At 44.1% G+C, this 21430-nt stretch overlaps 1 pseudogene; it reads right to left on the bottom strand.

The window, feature by feature from the left end:
* Positions 1–18655: 18655 nt before the first annotated feature.
* Positions 18656–20667, bottom strand: LOC120369048 (annotated as a pseudogene).
* Positions 20668–21430: the final 763 nt, after the last annotated feature.

Raw genomic sequence — 21430 nt, 5'->3', positions numbered from 1 at the left:
GGCTGGGCGGCTCTGGGGCGGGGTGTTTCCACGGGGCCGGGAGGTTTCGGCCCTCAGCTGTTTTCTTTGGAGGAATGTGGCCCTCGCCGCTTTACGAGTTGTGCAGGCCTGCTCCAGGCCCAGAGTCGGTGCCTATACAAGGAGCCGCATATTGACTTCTGAAGAGTCGCATGTGGCTCCAGAGCCACAGGTTGGCCACCTCTGCTGTAGAGGATTTAGCAATCTGGCTGCTACAAAGGCCATGACCCAAGGAGGGAAGTGGGGGAGGCACATCCTCATTCTTGGATATTTCCATGCTCTTCTCAGACAATGCTGCTACTGGCAATGCTTCTATGATACACACATTCAGATCACGGTGCATCTAATAGGAAATTTTGGTTTGTCTTTGGATTTTAGGGGTGAAAGCCTGACCTCACTGAAGTCATTGGGAGTTTACAATTGACTTCAGTAGAGCCAGGATTTGTCCCCTGGACTCTTGAAATTGACTGACTGCCACTTATCAGTTAATGCCATGTCGGCCCCTAACAATTTTCTGATCTGGATCCATTCCCAGCCAATCTCTCAGCAGACTTGCACTTCCCTTCCCGGCTGACACATTCACACCATTTTATCTTGGAATCCACTCTACTGCTGTCTAGTGTTAACTTACACCTCATATTTTCCCCTAATACCACATGAAATCCCCCTAAGTCGTGTGGGTTGCGGGCAACAGCCAAAGGATGAACTTAGGGGAAAAGAGTTCCAGCAGGGGCTGCTGCAAAGAAATGTATCCTGGATAATATGGTTCACAAAAGAAACTTGTACGTTACAAATCAGATCTGGCTACAATCAATACAAGATAGTATTTGTATTACAGCAGCATGTAAAGGTCCCAACTGAAATCAGGGCCCCATTGTACTTGGTACTGTACACACCTAGTTATACAGCCTCTGCCCCAAAAATCTTGCAATCTAAATGGATGAAGCTGGGGGTGGGGAAACTGGCACCAAGAGGTGATATGACTTTCCCAAGGTCACACAACAAGTCAGTGGCACAGTTAGAATTAGAACCCAGGTCTCTGGAGTGCTGCTCTATGCACTAGGAACAAATCACAGCTCAGATGGTAGAAGGCTGCTGAAATTTAGGCCCATGTCCTCAAACGTATTTGAAATCAATGGAAATTAGGAGCCTAAACACCTTTGAGGATCTGGGCCTTAGCTTTCCTGACCTCAGCATACAAGTTAATAGTAATCCAAATTCAAATCACACTGTATTGCTGCCAGAAAAGATGTCAGTCTTTCCTTTATATATCAGGATCTATACAAAATTATTCTGACTACCTAACTCCAAACAGTTTATATGCTATCATCTTGTGTATCTACGGCCTCAACATATTTATTCTACAGTGAGCAACTGTGCATACTTCTCTACATCTTTGTTGCAGCAGCTGTGTATATATAATAAACTGTATATACTAACACTGGATCCAAAGGGTGTATTTACTTGTATTTTCCTGCATGTTTTCCTCTGTTCATATTTGTATACTGGCTTCCATGCTCCATTGTAAATTCACCTGTGTAACTATCGCTAAATGCTTTTCAAAATACATATAGATAATTGTACATAAACTAAACAGGCCACGGAATCAGTCAGTTCCAGTTCTTTCCAGCTGTCTCAACTAGTTTCCCCCTCACCTGGAAGTAATTAGAAAATCTGTTTCAGTTGCTTACTGTTAGCTTCACTCACATTAAAGAAGAAAAACTTTGCAAAGGGGGAAAGGTATGATGGTGCTTCAAGTTCAGCATGTGCAAAGGGAGGATCATAAAGACAATATACCGCTGGTGTACTGTAGAGACTCAATATTCTCCCCTGCTCTTAGCTTTGCCTCTGAAGATCTTTGCCTACTACTGTTCTGCTAACTTTCCCCTGCTTTCTCATTAGACTCCTGTGTACTTAGCCAATCATCAAGAGCTTTGATAGTTTGGACAAAAGAATAATCAGTATTGGTTAAATTCATTGTACTTTTCCCAGGAAGGCAGATATATCCAGACAAGTAAGCATTCTCCGTTCACTCATGTGTCATTAGCATTTTGCAAAGCTGATATTTTTTTCAATTTAAATAACCTAAACACACACTTGAACCTTGATGGACTGGATGTTATCAGGGAATGGAAACATGATGATGAGAGTTATTGCCTTTTGCTGGCTGTTTGGTGTCTCTGCCATCTGAAATGAGTTGGAGAAGTAGTACCTGTAGTAAGTGCAGGCCCTGATAAAGGCCCAGTATGAGGCCTGAGGCCTGAACTAAAGTAATGGACAAGACTTAGCTAAAAAGCAAAGTAAGGCTGTGAGCTGAAGGCTGGCTCGCATACCGAAGTATAAACACAGCACTAGAATACACTATACTGAAACATTCCATAGATAATAAAAGGACAGGCCGACCCATCCCAATGACAGGGGCAAAAGGGTAAAATGATGGATAGAGTTGTTTTGATCGAACCAACATGTACAAGGTGAGGGGCGGCACCTTAATACGTAGAGAGGTTGAACCTTGCTGCGTAGAGGGGTGGCACCTCAATACGTCAGGTGTGATGTGTAACTTGTTTGTATCTGTGTATAAGAATGCATCCCTGGGGCGGTGTCTTTGTCTGGCCGAGGGGGCAGTGGAAAGTCTCACCACTGACTGAGCTGGGTCCATTGCCAAGAGGCACTTTCTCGTAGTATGCCCTGAGTTAGGCTAAGAAACCTACAGGGAACTGCAATTGTGTCCGAGGTCGCAATAAACCTAGCTGACGTGGCTTTGCATCTTACTGGACTCTGTAGTTATTGGGGGTTCTCATCGGGTCTGCTGTGTCACTATCTGCGCAGAGCTGGGACAGCACACAGAGGGAACACACGCACGCAGCCGAGTGATATCAACATTGGAGAAAGCAGAGCACCATACCGGTAACACTCTGACAACAGTACCTACATCACAGAAACCACCTTGACAATCAGCACTAATTGATTCCCCTTGTTCGCAGTCTCAGAAGAAATGGAACAGCCAAGGAGAATGAAGTACCTTCCCATTCCCAGAAATGGTTTGACCAAGTCAGAGCCAAACCACATTAGGTCTGATTCACCAATGCCTTGCTATTTATACCTGTGCAAAGGGTCTAAAACACTACCAACCTCTTTAAATTAAGCAATTCTTCAACCTTTGCTGAAGAAACCATCTTTGGACATTGATAATCTTGCCAATTATTACCTGGCCTTTTGCATTACCAGAGATGCTTTGGAAGTAAATCCGTCAGTTCCTCAGAGTTCTTTGATCCTGGCCTTGAGCTGGGTATTGTATGGAAACAGCATTGGTTTTGCTGGTCAATGATCTCCTAATGGTGATAGATAAAAATTTAAGTACTGTATTCATACAGATTTTAGATCATAGAATCATAGGACTGGAAGGGACCTTGAGAGGTCATCTAGTCTAGTCTCCTGCCCTCATGGCAGGACTAAGTATTATCTAGACCAGTGGTCTCCGACCTTTTCACACCCACGATCACCTTTTTTAATTTAAGGGCAACCCAGGATCTAGTCCGTCCCTTCCCCAAAGCCCTGCCCAATCCCTTGCTCTCCTCCACCCTCACTCACTTTCACTTGGCTGGGTTGGGGTTCGTGAGGGGGTGCAGGCTCTGGGCTGGGGATGAGGGCGTCACAGTGTGGGAGGGGGTACAGGAGGGGGTGAGGGGTGCAAGCTCTGAGAGGGAGTTTAGGTGCAGGAGGGGGCTCTGGGCTGAGGCAAGTCTTGGGGTGCAGAAGGGGGTGCAGGCTCTTGGAGGGAGTTTTTGTGCAGGAGAAGGCTCTGGGTTGGAGCAGAGTGTTAGGGTGCAGGAGGGAGTATGGGGTGCTGGCTCTGGGAGGGGGTCAGAGCTGGGGCAGGGTGTTGGGGTGCAGGAGAGGTTTTGGAGTGTAGGAAGGGGTATCGGGTGCTGGCTCCAGGAAGGGGTTCAGGGCTGAGGATTGGGGTGCAGCCTCTTGCTGGGCGGCACTTACCTTGGATAGCTCTCGGTCGGCGGCACAGAAAGGCTAAGACAGGCTCCCTGCTTGTCCTGGCCCCACGCCGCTTCCGGAGGGGGCTAACACAGACAGGTGTTTGTCTAACCTGCTCTTAAATCTTCAATGATGGAGATTCCACAACCTCCCTAGGTAACTTATTCTAGTGCTTAACCACCCTGACAGTTAGGAAGCTTTTCCTGATGTCAAACCTAAACCTCTCTTGCTGCAATTTAAGCCCATTGCTTCTTGTCCTATCCTCAGAGGTTAAGAAGAACAATTTTTCTCCCTCCTCCTTGTAACAACCTTTTATGTACTTGAAAACTGTTATGTCCCCTCTCAGTCTTCTCTTTTCCAGACTAAACATACCCCATTTTTTTTCAATCTTTCCGCACAGGTCATGTTTTCTAGACTTTTAATAATTTTTGTTGCTCTTCTCTGGACTTTCTCCAATTTGTCTACATCTTTCCTGGAATACAACACCCAGAATTGGACATAATACTCCAAGTGAGGCCTAATCAGTTCAGCGAGAGCAGAAGAATTACTTCTTGTGTTTTGCTTACAACACTCCTGCTAATACATCCCAGAATGATGTTCACTTTTTTTTTGTTGCAACAATGTTATACTTTTTATTGTTGGTATTATTCTCTTCAAGCTGTAGGAGCCAGCTTCTGTCATGGACTTTGATACCCCGATGGAGACAAGGGCACTACTTGTTATGATCACTTGCCAAGATTTCCCATTGGTCAGGATCAATGTCAAATTCCTTCATCTCACTTGCATGTGTCTTTTTATAGCGAAGCTTGGGACAGCCTGTTGTTCTTGTTCACTCTGATACCCAAGGACATGCTATACAGTGAGCTATGTGTCTTCCAACCTATTCAGATGGCCCAGCCAGTGCAGTCATCTTTGCTTGAGCAGGGCTGTCACACTTGGTAAATTTGCCCTTTGAAGAACCTCTGTGTTGGTGACTTTATCTTGCCATTTGGTGTTGAGTATGCGACGTAAACAATGTAGGTGGAAACGGTTTAACCTTTTCTCCTGATGAGTATAAGTTGTCCATGTTTCCCCACCATACATGAGTGCTGAAGACGCAGGCTTGGTACACTAGCATTTTGGCCTTGATGGTAAGCGTTGAGTTGTTCCATGCTCTTTTAGTTAGTCTGCTAAAGGTGGTGGCAGCCTTTCCAATGCTGGGGGAGCTATGTAAAAGAAAGGAAGCTAAACTTTAAAAATCTTTAAAGTCAGGGCTGGTGTCTTTTCTCTAGGAAGCTGATCAAAGGCAGAACGAGGTACCAACCCCAGACCAGTACATAGAGAGGCCCCAGTTCCCTTTCAGGGCATGAAGATGCCCCAGAAGACCAAGAACAGAATTAATCCGCAGGACCAGGAGAGTCAGAGGATGAGTTCACAGAGTAGGCATGGAGGATGATGATGAGAGCGGAAGCAGCAGTGACCAGGCCCCATCCAGTCCTAGCTCCTCAAATTAGCAGAGACTGGTGTGGAAGAGGCTACTGGTAGAGAGAGAAAAGCTGCCTCTGGAGAGACAGAGGTTGGCAGAGCTGAAGTGTCAGCGGCAGCACCAGGAGGCACAGCACCAAAGAGGCAGAGAGAACTGGACCTTGTGATCCAGTAAACGGGATAAAACATGGAATGCCAACTCTGCAGGGAGCATAGGTGCTAAATTGGTGCACCAGTGTAAGGAAGGGGGGATGTTGATGCCTATCTCTCACTGCCTTTGAGAAGGCTTGTGACCTGAAATGGGTTCCCCCTGCTGGTTGGCTGTTTTCTCACCCCCATCGGTGTGAGTAAAGGCACAAAACCTGACACCTGAGGAGGTGCACTCAAGGTATGTCTACACAGCAAAGAATAACCTCTGACTGGCCAATGCCAGCTGACTTAGGCTGAAGTGTGGTGTGGGCTTCTGAAGGCTCCCAAATATTTAGGGCAGGGGTCGGCAACCTTTCAGAAGGGGTGTGCCGAGTCTCCATTTATTCACTCTAATTTAAGGTTTCACGTGCCGGTAATACATTTTAACGTTTTTAGAAGGTCTCTTTCTATAAGTCTATAATATATAACTAAACTATTGTTGTATGTAAAATAAATAAGGTTTTTAAAATGTTTAAGAAGCTTAATTTAAAATTAAATTAAAATGCAGAGCCCCCCAGACCGGTGGCCAGGACCTGGGCAGTGTGAGTGCCACTGAAAATCAGCTCACGTGCCGCCTTCAGCACACGTGCCATAGGTTGTCTACCCCTGAGCTATGACATGATTTCTTCAAGAAAGGTTCGTGGATTCTTAGTATTTGTGTATTGCCTTCTGCACTCTCAATTGACTATCATTCCATAGCCTCAAGCTGAGCAAACAGGAATGATTTGACTTTCATTCTTGAATTCCAGTTTCATTAGTATCTGAATAGTTTACAACAGTTGGTTTGTAGGGTTGACTACATCAATAATATGTTTAGGGTCCTGTTTACACTGCCAAAACTGCCATGTTTGACACCATTTCAACCACAGCTCAGATCAGCAGCAAAGGGGGAGTTTTATGTTTGACACCTGGTGCCTATTGAAGTCAATGGCAAAGCTCTCATTGATCTTCATTGATTTTTAGTGGTGCAGGACTAGGGCTCTGATGTCAGTAGTAGTCAGTTTCTGTAATATAACCAACACCCACACTGAGGTAAATCATTAAAGTTTTTTTAAAAAGTCTAAAACCTGAATATACTTTCCTTATGAAACAGCTGATGCAGTGAGTGCCTACAAACTAAAAAGTGCTGTAAAAGTAGATTTGCGGTGAAGGTGTGTTCACGTCTAGTTGTTCTTAGGAATCCCCACTGAATGTGAAACTCAAACATGAATGTGAAAATATCTTGAATGCTGCAAATGAGACTCAAAATCCCTAATATGAATGTGACAGTGACAGTTTGATTAAGAATGAAGAAAAGCTAAACTTGCTCATGGCATCTCAATACCTACCATGGGCATTGAATGACTTCACAAAGTAGTCAGTGATGTTACAACTGAAAATACACTGCTAATGGGACAAATTTCCTATTACTTTCATGAACAGACCATTTGCAGTGTTGTTGCAGCCCTGTTGGACCCAGGATATTAGGGTATGTCTACACTATGAAATTAGGTCAAATTTATAGAAGTTGGTTCTTTAGAAATCATTTTTATATAGTCGATTGTGTGTGTCCCCACATAAAATGCTCTAAGTGCAGTAAGTCGGCGGACTGCATCCACAGTACCGGTGCTAGCATCGACTTCCGGAGCGTTGCACTGTGGGTAGCTGTGAGTAGCTGGGTTGAGATCCCAATATCTGATGGGTCAAAAACAGTGTCCCGGGTGGTTCTGGGTAAATGTTGTCAGGTCCCTCTCTCCCTCCCTCCCTCCCTCCCTCCGTGAAAGCAAAGGCAGACAATCGTTTCACACCTTTTTTCCTGGGTTACCTGTGCAGACGCCATACCATGGCAAGCATAGAGCCTGCACAGCTGACTGTCACCGTAAGTCTCCTGGGTGCTGGCAGACGTGGGACTGCATTGCTACACAGCAGCAGCTCATTGCCTTTTGGCAGCAGATGGTGCGTTATGATTGGTAGCCATCGTTGTTGTATTCCTGGGTACTCTTTTAAGCGACCTTGGTGAGGTCAGTCGGGGCGCCTGGGCAGACTCCTTCTGCTGAGCACCCAGGAGCTGATGATGGCTAGCAGTCAAACTGCACCGTCTGCTGCTACCCTAAAGATCTAAAAGATAGATGGAGTGGATCAAAACAAGAAATAGACCCGATTTGTTTTGTATTCATTTGCTTCCTCCTGCCCTCCATGAAATCAATGGCCTGCTGAACCCAGGGTTTTGAGTTCGATCCTTGAGGGGGGCCATTCTGTGTATGACAGTTTTTCTCCTTGATGCAAAGCCACCCCCTTTGTGGACTGTAATTCCCTGTAAGCCATGTCGTCAGTCGCCCCTCCCTCCTTCAGAGCAGACAATCGTTTCACGCCTTTTTTCAGCCCAGACACCATAGCACTGGGATCATGGAGCCCGCTGAGATCACCGCCGCAATTATGAGCACTGTAAACACCACACGCATTATCCTGGAGTATATGCAGAACCTGCCAAAGCAAAACCAGGCGAGGTAGCGATGGCAGCGCGCTGACGAGACTGATGAGGACGTAGACATGGACATAGACTTCTCGCAAAGTACGGGCCCCAGCAATGTGCACATCATGGTGTTAATGGGGCAGGTTCATGCTGTGGAACGCCGATTCTGGGCCCAGGAAACAAGCACAGACTGGTGGGACAGCCTAGTGTTGCAGGTCTGGGATGATTCCCAGTGGCTGCAAAACTTTCACATGCGTAAGGGAACTTTCATGGAACTTTGTGACTTGCTTTCCCCTGCCCTGAAGCACCAGAATACCAAGATGAGAGCAGCCCTCACAGTTGAGAAGCGAGTGGCGATAGCTCTGTGGAAACTTGCAACGCCAGACAGCTACCAGTCAGTTGGGCATCAATTTGGAGTGGGCAAATCTACTGTGGGGGCTGCTGCGATCCAAGTAGCCCACGCAATAAAAGATCTGCTGCTATCAAGGGTAGTGACTCTGGGAAATGTGCAGCTCATAGTGGATGGCTTTGCTGCAATGGGATTCCCTAACTGTGGTGGGGTGATAGATAGGGATATGCATTCTATCTTGGGACCGGAGCACCAAGCCAGCGAGTACATAAACCGCAAGGGGTACTTTTCAATGCTGCTGCAAGCACTGGTGGATCACAAGGGACGTTTCACCAACATCAATGTGGGATGGCCGAAAAAGGTACATGACGCTCGCGTCTTCAGGAACTCTGGTCTGTTTTCAAAAGCTGCAGGAAGGGACTTTCTTCCCAGACCAGAAAATAACCGTTGGAAGTTGAAATGCCTATAGTTATCCTTGGGGAACCAGCCTACCCCTTAATGCCATGGCTCATGAAGCCATACACAGGCACCCTGGACAGTAGTCAGGAGCTGTTCAATTATAGGCTGAGCAAGTGCAGAATGGTGGTAGAATGGGCATTTGGACGTTTAAAAACACGCTGGCGCAGTTTACTGACTCGGATAGACCTCAGCGAAACCAATATTCCCATTGTTATTACTGCTTGCTGTGCGCTCCACAATATCTGTGAGAGTAAGGGGGGGACATTTATGGTGAGGTGGGAGGTTGAGGCAAATTGTCTGGCCGCTGATTACACGCTGCCAGACACCAGGGCCGTTAGAAGAGCACAGCAGGACACACTGTGCATCAGAGAAGCTTTGAAAACCAGTTTCATGACTGGCCAGGCTACGGTGTGAAAGTTCTGTTTGTTTCTCCTTGATGAACCCCACCACCTTGGTTCACTCTACTTCCCTGTAAACTAAACACTCTCCCCTCCCCCCTTCGATCACCACTTGCAGAGGCAATAAAGTCATTGTTGCTTCACATTCATGCATTCTTTATTAATTCATCACACAAATAGGGGAATAACTGCCAAGGTAGCCCAGGAGGGGTTATAGTGGAGGGAAGTGCAGGGTGGTGTGGAGGAGGAGGGAAGGACAAGGCCACCTCACACTTTAAAACTTAAACTTTAAAACTTATTGAAGGCCAGCCTTCTGTTGCTTGGGCAATCCTCTGGGGTGGAGTGGGTGGGTGGCTAGAGGCCCCCCCACCGCCTTCTTGGGCATCTGGATGAGGAGGCTATGGAACTTGGGGAGGAGGGTGGTTGGTTACACAGGGGATGTAGCGGTGGTCTGTGCTCCTGCTGCCTTTCCTGCAGCTCAGCCATACGCTGGAGCATCGACTCTTGCCTTCTGTCAGCAAGCTGAGGCAACCTATCCTCTTCAGCCTGTCACCTCTCCTCACATTCCTGTTGTGCTTTCCTGCACTCTGAAATCGTCTGCCTCCACGCATTCTGGTGTGCTCTGTCAGTGTGGGAGGACAGCAGTAGCTCTGAGAACATCTCATCCCAAATGTGTTTTTTTTCGCCTTCTAATCTTCACTAGCCTCTGCGAAGGAGAAACATTTGCAGCTGGTGGGGGGGGGGGGGGGAAAGGAGACTGGTAGTGAAAAAGACACATTTTTAGAGAACAATAGGATCACTCTTTCCTGTTAAACCTGCTGTTCACATTACACAGCACATGTACTTTCGTTACAAGGTCATATTTTGCCTCTTTTATATTGAGGGCCTGCCAGTGTGGTGTGAGAGATCACTCACGCAGTGCCAGGCAACAGAATTTGGCTTGCAGGCAGCCATGGTAAGCCACAGTCTTTTGGCTTCTTTAACCTTCATAACATGTGGGAATGGATTCAAACAGCAGCACCCTCATTTCCCATACCAAGCGGCTCTTGGGTTGGCCATCTAAAATGGGTTTGCAATTTAAAAGGAGGGGCTGCGGTTTGTGGGTTAGCGTGCAGCACAAACCCAAATACCCCCACCCCACACACACACACCCCATGCTATTCTCTGGGATGATCACTTCACCCCTCCCCCCACCGCATGGCTAACAGTGGGGAACATTTCTGTTCAGCCATAGCAAAACAGCCGAGCAGGAATGGGCACCTCTGAATGTCCCCTTAATAAAAGCACCCTATTTCAACCAGGTGACCATGAATGATATCACTCTCCTGAGGATAACACAGAGAGATAAGGAATGGATGTTGTCTGAATGCCAGCAAACACCAGAATTTCAGCTCCATCCCCATACACGTTAACAGACTTTTGCAGGAGCTGTACTGGCCGTGAATGCCAGGGCAGATTAATCATTAAACATGCTTGCTTTCAAACCATGTGTAATATTTACAAAGGTACACTCACCGGAAGTCCCTTCTCCGCCTACAGGGTCCGTGAGCATGCCTTGGGTGGGTTCGGGGGGTACTGGCTCCAGGTCCAAGGTGAGAAACATATCTTGGCTGTTGGGGAAACAAGTTTCTCTGCTTCCTTGCTGTGAGCTATCTTCAATATCTTTGTCATCATCTTCCTCGTCCCCAAAACCCGCTTCCCTGTTGTGTGATTCTCCATTGACGGAGTCAAAGCACAGGGTTGGGGTAGTGGTGGCTGCACCCCTTAGCATGGCATGCAGCTCAGCGTAGAAGTGGCATGTCTATGGCTCTGCTCCGGACCTTCCGTTTGTCACTCTGGTTTTGTGGTAGGCTTGCCTTAGCTCCTTAATTTTCACGCAGCACTGCTGTGCGTCCCTGTTATGGCCTCTGTCCTTCATGCCCTTTGAGACTTTTTCTAATGTTTTGGCATTTTGTTTACTTCAACGGAGTTCAGCTAGCACGGATTTGTCTCCCCATATGGCAAGCAGATCCTGTACCTCCCGTTCGGTCCATGCTGGAGCTCTTTTGCAATCCTGGGACTCCATGGTCTCCATGGACTCTGCTGATGAGATCTGTACTCACCTGCACCTTGCCATGCTGGCTAAACAGGAAATGAGATTCAAAAGTTCGGGCCTTTTCCTATCTACCTGGCCAGTGCATCTGAGTTGAGAGTGCTGCCCAGAGCGGTCACAATGGAGCACTCTGGGATAGCTCCTGGAGGCCAATACCGTTGAATTGCGTCCACACTACCCCAAATTCAATCCGGCAAAGCCAATTTCAGCGCTATCCCCTCGTCGGAGGTGGAGTAAAGAAATCGATTTAAAGAGCCCTTTAAGTCGGAAAAAAGGGCTTTGCCGTGTGGACGGGTCCAGGCTTAAATCGAGGTAACGCTGCTAAATTTGACCTAAAATCGTAGTGTAGACCAGGCCTTAGAGAGACAAGGTAGGTGAGGTAAAATCTTTTCTTGGACCAACTTCTGTTGGTGAATGAGACAAGCTTGTGCACTTACATGGAGCTCTTCCTCAGGGCTGGGAGTGGTACCTGAGAAAAGTACCCTTTTCAGACCTGAAGACTACAAGCTTGGTGTGTGTAGCTCAAAAGCTTGTCTCTTTCACCAACAGAAATTGGTCCAATAAAAGCTTTTACCTCACCCACCTTGTCTCAGGGAAATGACTGTCATCTGTGCAAACCTAGGGGGCCTTTCCCATAAGGCAAAGGTTAGACTGGGCTACAGTAAGTCTGGGTTCAATTTGCAGCTCTACTACAGGCTTCTTAGGGGACCTTGGGTGTGTCAATCAATCTTCCCTCAATTCCATGTCTGGATCACCCTTGTCCACATATTTGTTGACCACCTCAAAGAATTCTTATAAATGGTGTTGAGACATGGTTTTCCTTTACCAAAGCTGTGCTGACTCTTCCCCAACAAATCATGTTAATCTGTGTCTGACAATCCTGTTCATTACTATAGTTTCAACCAATTTGCCTGGTACTGCAGCTGGGCTTATCAGCTTGTAATTGTCAGGATTGCCTCTGGAGCCCTTTTTAAAAATCAGAGGTTTGTTTCAGCGATAGGTTACATACCACACTTAAAAACAACGAGATAAATGTAGCACAAGTAGAGTAGGGGCGCTAGGGGATGCCATCATGTACCAGCAGTGCCCATCTGCCATGTACATTGGCCAAACCAGATAGTCTCTATGCAAAAGAATAAATGGACACAAATCAGACATCAAGAATTGTAACATTCAAAAACCAGTAGGAGACCAGTATTTGGAAAAACAAATGGTGATACAGTAGATTACCAGAAGCAACTGAAGCAAAAGCTTAAAGATTCAGCCAAGCAGAAGGATACTAAAACTCTCTGGACACTCAATAACAGACTTAAAAGTTGGCATTCTTCAACAAAAAACTTCAAAACAGACTTCAACGAGAAACTGCCGAATTAATTTTGCAAACGTGACACCATCAAATTAGGTCTGAATAAAGACTGGGAGTGGCTGAGTTACTACAAAAAATAGTTTTCCCTCTGATATTCATCCCTTCTTGTCAACTGTTGGGAATTGGCCACTTCCACCCTAATTGAATTGGCCTTGTTAGCACTGACCTCCCACCTGGTAAGGCATCTCCCATCTTTTCAGTGCTGTATATTTATACCTGCTTACTGTATTTTCCAGTCCATGCATCTGATGAAGTGGGTTATCCCATGAAAGCTTATGCCCAAATAAATTTGTTAGTCTCTAAGGTGCCACGAGGACTCCTCGTTCTTTTTACTGATACAGATTAACATGGCTACCCCTCTGAAACCTGTCACCATACCACACTTAGTAGTTCTGCAGTTTCATCTTTGAATTCCTTCAGAATTCTTGGGTGAACACCATCTGGGCCGGGTGAGTTGTTATGGTTTAATTTATCAACGTGTTTGAAAACCTTGTCTATTGACTCATCAGTGTGGGACAGTACTTCAGATTTGTCATCCACATCAGAGCTATCCGTTTTGGCCATCTCCCTCACATTCTCTGCAGTGATGACTCATGCAAATAATTCATTGAGCTTCTCTGCAATGGTCTTGTCTTTCTTGAGTGCTTCTTTAACTCCTCTGTCCAGTGGCCCCACTGACTGTCAGACTTCCTGCTTCTGATCTACTTACAAAAATTCTTACTATTAGTTTTTTGTGTCTTTGGCAAGTTGCTCCTCAAAGTCATGTTTAGTCTGCCTTATTATACTTTTTACACTTAACCTGCCAGAGTTAGTTCCTACACCTTCTTCTTATCCTCATTAGGATATGACTTCCAAATTTTAAAGGATGCCTTTTTGTCTCTAATGACCTCCATTACTCTGCTGTGTAGCCATGGTAGAGAGACAAGATGGGTGTGGTAATATGTCTTTTATTGTATCAACATCTGGTGGTGAAAGAGAATAGCTTTCAAGCTACACAGAGCTTTTCTTCAGGTCGTAGTGGCATTGTTTTGGTCCTTTTCTTGTCTGTTCTGATTTGGGGGTATATATTTAGTCTGAGCCTCTAGTGTCGTGTTTTTAAATAGTCCCCATACTGCTTTCAGGCATTTAACCCTTGTGACAGTTCCTTTTAATTTCCATCTAACAAGTGACCTCATTCTTGTGTAGTTCTTTTTTAAAAATTAAATGTTAATACCAAAAAACTGCACTACGTTATCCTCTCTACAAAGATGTTCAATATAATTATGTTATGGTCACTATTGCCAAGTGGTTCAGCTATAGTTACATCTTGGACCAGATCCTGGGTTCCATTTAGGACTAAATCAAGAATTACCTCTCCCCTTATCTGACTCATTGTTTCTAATCCCATGTGACTGCAGTCTTTGTCATTTTGTGCCCTGTTCTCTCTCATCTTTCCTGTTTTCCTTTAATTTCCCTTCATACTTTGCATAATTCTTGTTGCTATGCAACGTTTCCAAGCTGAGCCATCTGTAACAATCCCCCATGATGGGTGCTTGCTGCTTGGCTGCATAATGGACCCTTTGCTTAATGTACTTTCTCTTTTTGTATAAGGATTTTGAGGGCTTGGAAAGCAATTAAAAGCAAAATTACAAACCCCCCACACTCCAGTGAACCAAAATTAGCCTCAGTAAATTAAACCATTGATAAACTGTCTCTAATGTGGCCTGGAATAGTGTGCACATGGCAAAGCAACCCAAAAATTAAAACATGGAGCCTGACTCATCTTTCACTCCTGTTATCACTGGTGTGAACTGTATGAGTGAGGAGTCAATGCAGAGTGGGGAATGGGAAGAAACAAAGGGGAGAAAATGGATGTTGGAGAGACTGCACTTGGAGGTTTTAAACTAGAGCGCAGTAGCCATTCATCCCACAGAGGGAGGGATTGATGGTGGGGTATCCCTGAACCTGCCTTAAGCAGAGAGGAGCAGGAGAAGCTGCATGGGGAGGGCAGGGGAGCCCCCAGCCCTCTCTCCCAGCCAGGAGGCTGATGTCTCATAGGGCAGGAGCTTCCCTACATTGCCAGCTATCTGGGTGCATGGCCTGTCAGCACAGGGAAACCTTACCATGGACCTTATCTTTAGGAAGTATGTGGGTGGCACTGGAGTGGGTGTCTGGGGAAAGGAGTGTTTGGTGCCAAATGTAGCAGCGGGGGTGGATGTTGTAACAGTTTGGGGGATATGTTAGTGCCAGCTTCGGAATTCCATTTTGTTTTGGAAATGCCCTTGTCTACTGTAACTCTTACTGTGGATTAGAGTATCCATTCTGTAGCAGGAACCTGACACAGTTAAGGCTCATCAACAACGAATTGCTCTACCCTGGTGGGACAATGAGGTTTCTGCCAGTAGGGCCTTTGACTCTGAATGGTCTCTTGAAACAGAGCCCTGTCTGTGGGGAGGGGGTTTTATCTCTTCACCCATGCCCAGATCTAAACAGGCTGGGAGATCTGCTGCAGTCTCACCACCAGACTAAAGGGGGTCAGAGGCTGATTTAAAAGAGCTGTGCTCCCTAAGCAAAAAGTCATCTCATCACCAGAACCAGAAGACTCCGTTCAGAAGGCAGTTTAACCTCCGCTCAGGATGCTGACCAAACCCAAAGTCTCCCGAGGTGGTGAGGACACCAAGGGGGACAGAGTGCATGTGTGTGGTATTTTTCACAGATCTGTAACTCTACTGAGCTCTCTAAGAGTAAAGTAAGTGTGTGAGTGTGTGTTTAGGAAATTCCTTTGCTAAGCCTGTGTTTCCTTGCTTTACTGACACATTGTACCTGAAGGGGTTAATTGAGGAAAAATAGAGCCTGCACAGCCAGATGGACACTGAGGGGAAAATATCTAAGCAACTGAGGTGCTCAGGAGGGCTGAGACACTGGTTCCAGGGTCTAGGCTCCCACTGCCCAGGAAGGGTGTCATAAGAACATAAAAACAGCCATAGTGGCTCAGACCAATGGTCAATCTAACCCAGTATTCTGTCTTCTGACAATGGCCAATGCCAGATGCTTCAGAGAGATGAACAGGAAATAGTGATCCATCCCCTGTCATCCAGTCCCCAACTTCTGGCAAGTAGAGGCTAGAGACACCCAGAGCATGGAGTTGCATCACTGATCAACTTACCCAATCCTTTTTGAACCCTGTTACAGTTTTGGCCTTCACAACATCCCCTGGCAACAAGTTCCACAGTTTGATGGTGCATTGTGTGAAGAAGTACTTCCTTTTGTTTGTTTTAAACCTTCTACCTATTAATTTCATTGGGTGACCCCCTGGTTCTTTTGTTAAGCGAAGGGGTAAATAATACTTCCTTATTCAGTTTTTCCACACCAGTCATGATTTTATAGATCTCTTTCATATCCCTTCTTAGTCGTCTCTTTTCTAAGGTCCCATTCTCTCTAACCTCTCCTCATATGGAAGCTCTTCTATACCTTTAATCACTTTTGTTGCCCATCTCTGTACCTTTTCCAATTCTAATATCTTTTTTGAGATGGGGTCACCAGAACTGCATGCAGTATTTGAGGTGTGGGTGTAACATGGATTTACATATTGGCATTATGATATTTTCTATCTTATCTATCCCTTTCCTAATGGTTCCTAACATTCTGTTAGCTTTTATGACTGCTGCTGCACACTGAGTGAATGTTTTCAGAGAACTATCCATATAATTGGGATTATGTTTTCCACTGTGCATCACTTTGAATCTATCAATAGTGAATTTCATCTGCCATTTATGAATATGCTGAACAGTACTGGTCCCAGTACAGATCTCTGGGGGACACCACTATTTAGCTCTCTCCATTGTGAAAACTGACCATTTATTCCTACCCTTTGTTTCCTGTTTTTAACCAGTTACTGATCCATGAGAGGGTCTTCGCTCTTATCCCATGACTGTTTACTTTGCTTTAAAGCCTTTAGTAAGGGGACCTTGTAAAAGGTTTTCTGAAAGTCGAAATATGCTATATTGACTGGATCACCCTTGTCCACATGTGGGTTGACTCCCTCAAAGAGTTCTAATAGATTGGTGAGGCACAATTTCCCTTTAAAAAGCCATTTTGATTCTTCCCCAACAAACTGTGTTAATCTATGTGTTTGATAATTCTGTTCTCTATTATAGTTTCAACCAATTTGCCTGGTACTCAGGTTAGGCTTACCAGCCTGTAATTGCTGGGATCACCTTTAGGGCATTTAAAAAAAAATTGGTGTCATTGTCCCTGAAGGGGTTAATTGAGAAAAAATAGAGCTTGCACATCCAGATGGACACTGCGGGGAAAATATCTAAGCAACTGGGGTGCTCAGGAGGGCTGAGACACTGGTTCCAGGGTGATTTAAATGATAGGTTATATGCCATAGTTAATAGTTCTGCAACTTCATATCTGAGGTCCTTCAGAACTCTTGGGTCAATACCATCTGGTCCTGGTGACTTATTACTGTTTAATTTATCAATTGGTTCCAAAACCTCCCTTACTGATGCTTCAATCTGGGACAATTCCTCAGATTTGTCACCTAAAAAGAGGCTCAGGTGTGGGAATCTCCCTCACATCCTCTGCAGTGAAGACTGATGCAAAATATTCATTTAGCTTCTTTCCAATGGCCTTGTCTTGCTTGAGTGCTCCTTCAGCACCTTGCTCATCCAGTGGCCCCACTGATTGTTTGGCAGGCTTCCTGCTTCTGATGTATTTTTTAAAAAAAATTGCTGTTAGTTTTTGAGTCTGTCTAGTTGCGCTTCAGATACTTTTTTTTTTTGACCTCCCTAATTATACTTGACTTGCCAGAGTTTATGCTCCCTTCTACTTTCCTCAGTAGGATTTAACTTCCAATTTTTAAAGGATGCCTTTTTGCCTCTGACTACTTCTTTTACTTTGTTTAGCCATGGTGGCACTTTTTTGGTGGTCTTACAATTTTTTTAAATTGGGGTATACATTTAATTTCAGCCTCTGTTATGGTGTTTTTAAAAAGTTTCCATACAGCTTGCCGGTATTTCACTTTTGTGACTGTACCTTTTAATTTCCGTTTCAGTAGCTTCTTCAGTTTTGTGAAGTTCCCCTTTCTGAAGTTAAATGCTACTGGGCTATGCACCTGGCTACGTGCCTGAGAGACTCAGCTAGGGACAGTGACTAGTCACTCCCCAGACCTGGGGACAGCACATGGGATTCAGCAGTTGGATCCCATCACAACCAACTGAGTCCATCCAGAGAGTGGGACAGGGCTGGATTGTAACAGATGGGTACTCCTGAGGTAACTGGAGAGTGGCTGGAGTAGCTGCCTAGGCTGGGTGCATGGTGGGGTAACTAGTTGGGTGGGAGCCTGGTGTATGTTGGAGTAGCTAGCTGGTGTGAGTGCCTGGGGGAACAGAAGTTGGTTATGTAGCAAGAAGCCTAGACCTACTATTCTATTATTCCCTCATCTTGTTACCTTGCTGGTAGCCTCTGACCTTTCTGCTCCTTAAACAGAATCATAGAACCATAGAGTTAGAAAGGACCAGAAGGGTCATCTAGTCTAAGCCCCTGCCAAGATGCAGGATTTCTTCTGTCTAAACCAGCATTTCCCAAACTTTTTTGGCCATGGAACACTTTTTAGCCTATTACAGAACACTTATAATATTATTTTGTAGTCATTTGGTTTTCAAATAAAAAATGCATTATTTATGCTCAAATATATTGTATTTTTGCTTTGTTTTGTAAAATAAAAATTTAAAATAACGTAACTAACAATTTCTAACTGGAAAGTGTGTATAAAGTAGTACAAAAATCAAGTGCAAGAGTCAAAGTTAAAAACCGTGTTCTATTTTAAAAAAGACCTGTTTTTATATATACACAAACACCAAACAAATTAGATTTTTAGTAGGAAAATCTGTTTTTATAAATAGAAATACAAATTTGGATTCAATGGGATTGGTATTTCTACACTTTTCCTATCACAAATTCGCTTAATATTAGGAATAATGCTGGAAAGTTGAATCCTCATGTCAGGCGCAGCTTCAAGTCTATTCCTATATTTGGTTTTTGTTGCAGTATAATACGAAAATCCCGTCTCTCACACATAAGTTGTAGCAAAAGGAAGGAGCACTTGAACTGCATGTTTAGCCACATTAAGGTACTCTTCTATTAGGCTGCTCCAAATATTATTCAGCGGACGATCCTTAAACTTTTGTTTCAAATCAGAGTCAGAAATCAAGTCAATTAGGCTTTCATAATCATGCGCAGTAAAGCCGACTGGTTTGGCTGTAATTATAAATGGATTTTGAACCCAAGCATTATCATCAGTAGTTGTAGGAAAATGTTCTAATAAAGAGGCCTGCAAGTCACATAAGTGCCATAAAATTGTGCTGGAAACTTCTTCATGGACTGTAGACTTTATATCAGTCAGAGATTCATGTACTGTAGGGAAGCAGTCAAAATTTTTCTCTTCTACAGAAGATGCCCAGAATTCCAGTTTCTTTTTTAACGACAAAATTTTATCCATTGTAGTAAAAATGGTCACATTCTTTCCTTGCAGCGACAGATTAATTTAATTTTGCAAAAATATCTGCAAGATACACAAGTCTCATTAGCTATGAAGAATTTGTCAGACAGTCATTACATTTATGTCCTGAATTATCTGAAGTGAAGAATACCAGTAGTTCACTACGAAGCTCAAAAAGCCTCACAACCACTTTTCCTCGGGATAGCCACCTCACTTCCGTATGTAAAAGAACTTTATGATGACTACCCATTTCCTCACACAAAATTTTAAATAACTTGGATTGAAGTGGTCGAGATTTGACAAAATTGATAATTTGTACAGCTTCATCGAGCACAATTTTCAGATATGCTGGTATTTTTTTTTAACTGCAAGAGCTTGTCTGTGTAGAACACCATGGCTCTTAGTGCTTTCTGGTGCCACACTTATGATTCGCATTACAGCTCCCTTCATCTTCCTGATCATTGCCTGAGCACCCTCAGTACATACATCAATACGTTTTCCCCAACTAATTTCATGCTTTCTGATAAAATTGTTGATGCAGTTGAATATTTCTTCTCCAGTTGTGTTGCTTTGCAGAGATTCACATAAGAGCAGGTCCTCTTCAATAATATTATTAAATCTAGTAGCACAGCAAGTCCTGAAACGTCAGTGGACTCATCTAGCTGCAATGAATACTCATGGCAAATTTTCAGTTGGCAAACTAGCTCTTTTTCTATGTCATTGGCAAGATCTTTAATACGGCGTGCAACAGTATTTGACAACTGTACTGCATCAATTTTTTTTACCAGACTGCTCACTCAACATGCACATTACAATATCTTTCATGCAAAGCTTGATAAGCATTTCTCCAATAGTGTGAGCTTCTCCGGCAAGTGCTATACGGTAACTTACTCGATAAGATGCCTCTGTTGCACTTTTGTCTGTTTTAGCAATTTTAATCATCGAAAGTTTACAATCTCCAAGTGAGTCACGCTTCCTCTTGAAAAAAATTATATCTTTGTCTTTGTATTCAGCATGCTTGGTTTCCAAATGCCTACAAGGTTTAGCAGGAGCCAATGAACTGTTGGCTAGTATTTTGTTGCACACGATGCACTGCACATCAGGAACATCTTTATTTCCAACACACGTAAAACTGAAAGACAAATAACTTTCATCATACTTTCGCTTCAGTCTTAACACCTTCCTCTTGTTTTTTGATATACTTTGGTGGAAATTTTCACCTTGGATAACTCACTAGTACTAACAGATTTTTTGGCAACAAAAGACTGCGATTGTTTATCCTCACTTTGAAGTGTCTCAATATTTTGCTTGTTTATTTCGGCCACAGTTGGAGTACCAGAAGAACTTGCTTTTCGTTTCAAAGTTCCTTCTTTTAGCCACAAATCCATGGTGATTAGGTTTAGTAACAATATTTAGAAATACTGATTTTTTTGTTGTCAAATTTTGTTTGTCACAAATCTATATTGTTTCGAGCAAAGCTAGTTTAGTTGTGCTTACCACACACACGGTAAAAACCCACAGGTTTGAATGTGTTGAGTGAATAGGTTACGTTCAACATGGCATAAAGAGAATGGTGTGTGCATACCACTGCAGTTTGCGCAGCCTCGAGCGGAAAGGGTACGACATCACTAACTGAAATGTGCCCGAAAGGGGTAGACGTCAACATGCTTGCGTGCCATGTTCTCTTTTCGCCATGATATTCAATATGAGATCTAGCAATAACCGGAAAGAGTTTTATGTTAAATTATAGTCATTCAAAAAGAGTTGTAAACTAAGCTTCAAATATGCCAAATTTAAAATTAAAAAAATTTAAAGACCCTTTTTAAAAATTGATTCTTTCACGGAACACCTATTCACATCGTGCGGAACACAGTTTGGGAAACACTGGTCTAAACTATCCAAGACAGATGGCTATCCAACCTCTTTTTGAAAACCTGCAGTGAAGGAGCTTTCACAACCTCCCCAGGCAGTCTATTACTTTGTCCTACTGTTCTTAGGAAGTTTTCTGCTATGCTTTAGTTTGAACCCATTGCCTCTTGTCCTGCCCTCTATAGCAAGAAAGAACAACTTTTCTCCATATTTTTTATGGTAGCCTTTCAAGTATTTGAAGACCGCTATCATGTCCTCCCTTTAATCTCCTCTTTTCCAAACTAACATACCCCATTCCTT

Source organism: Mauremys reevesii, linkage group 7 (assembly GCF_016161935.1).
Source record: "Mauremys reevesii isolate NIE-2019 linkage group 7, ASM1616193v1, whole genome shotgun sequence".
In the NCBI taxonomy this organism is placed as follows: Eukaryota; Metazoa; Chordata; order Testudines; family Geoemydidae; genus Mauremys; species Mauremys reevesii.
This window is presented reverse-complemented; position numbering and strand designations above follow the sequence as displayed.